Source organism: Propithecus coquereli, unplaced genomic scaffold (assembly GCF_000956105.1).
Source record: "Propithecus coquereli isolate 6110/MARCELLA unplaced genomic scaffold, Pcoq_1.0 Scaffold155, whole genome shotgun sequence".
NCBI classification, from domain to species: Eukaryota; Metazoa; Chordata; class Mammalia; order Primates; family Indriidae; genus Propithecus; species Propithecus coquereli.
This window is the reverse complement of record NW_012139969.1, coordinates 3,094,221-3,094,522: the sequence shown is the minus strand read 5'-3', so window position 1 is coordinate 3,094,522 and position 302 is coordinate 3,094,221.

Genomic DNA, 302 nt, shown 5'->3' with positions numbered 1-302 from the left:
CTTGCTCAGGCTGGTCTTGAACTCCTGAGCTCAAACAATCCGCCCACCTCGGCCTCCCAGAGAGCTAGGATTACAGGCGTGAGCCACCGTGCCCGGCCAATGACACTTTTTAAAAGTTCGTAACTATGTGCCAGGTACTGTGTTAAGTGCTTTAAAGACATTATTTCATTTGATACTCACAAATAATCTTACGAGAACAGGAATTATAATCCTCCAAAGTAAAGCTCAGAGAGGTTCAGTAATTTGCTCAAGGTTAGAGATAGCAACTGGAGGGGCGGAGACAAATTCAGGTCTGCAGGTCT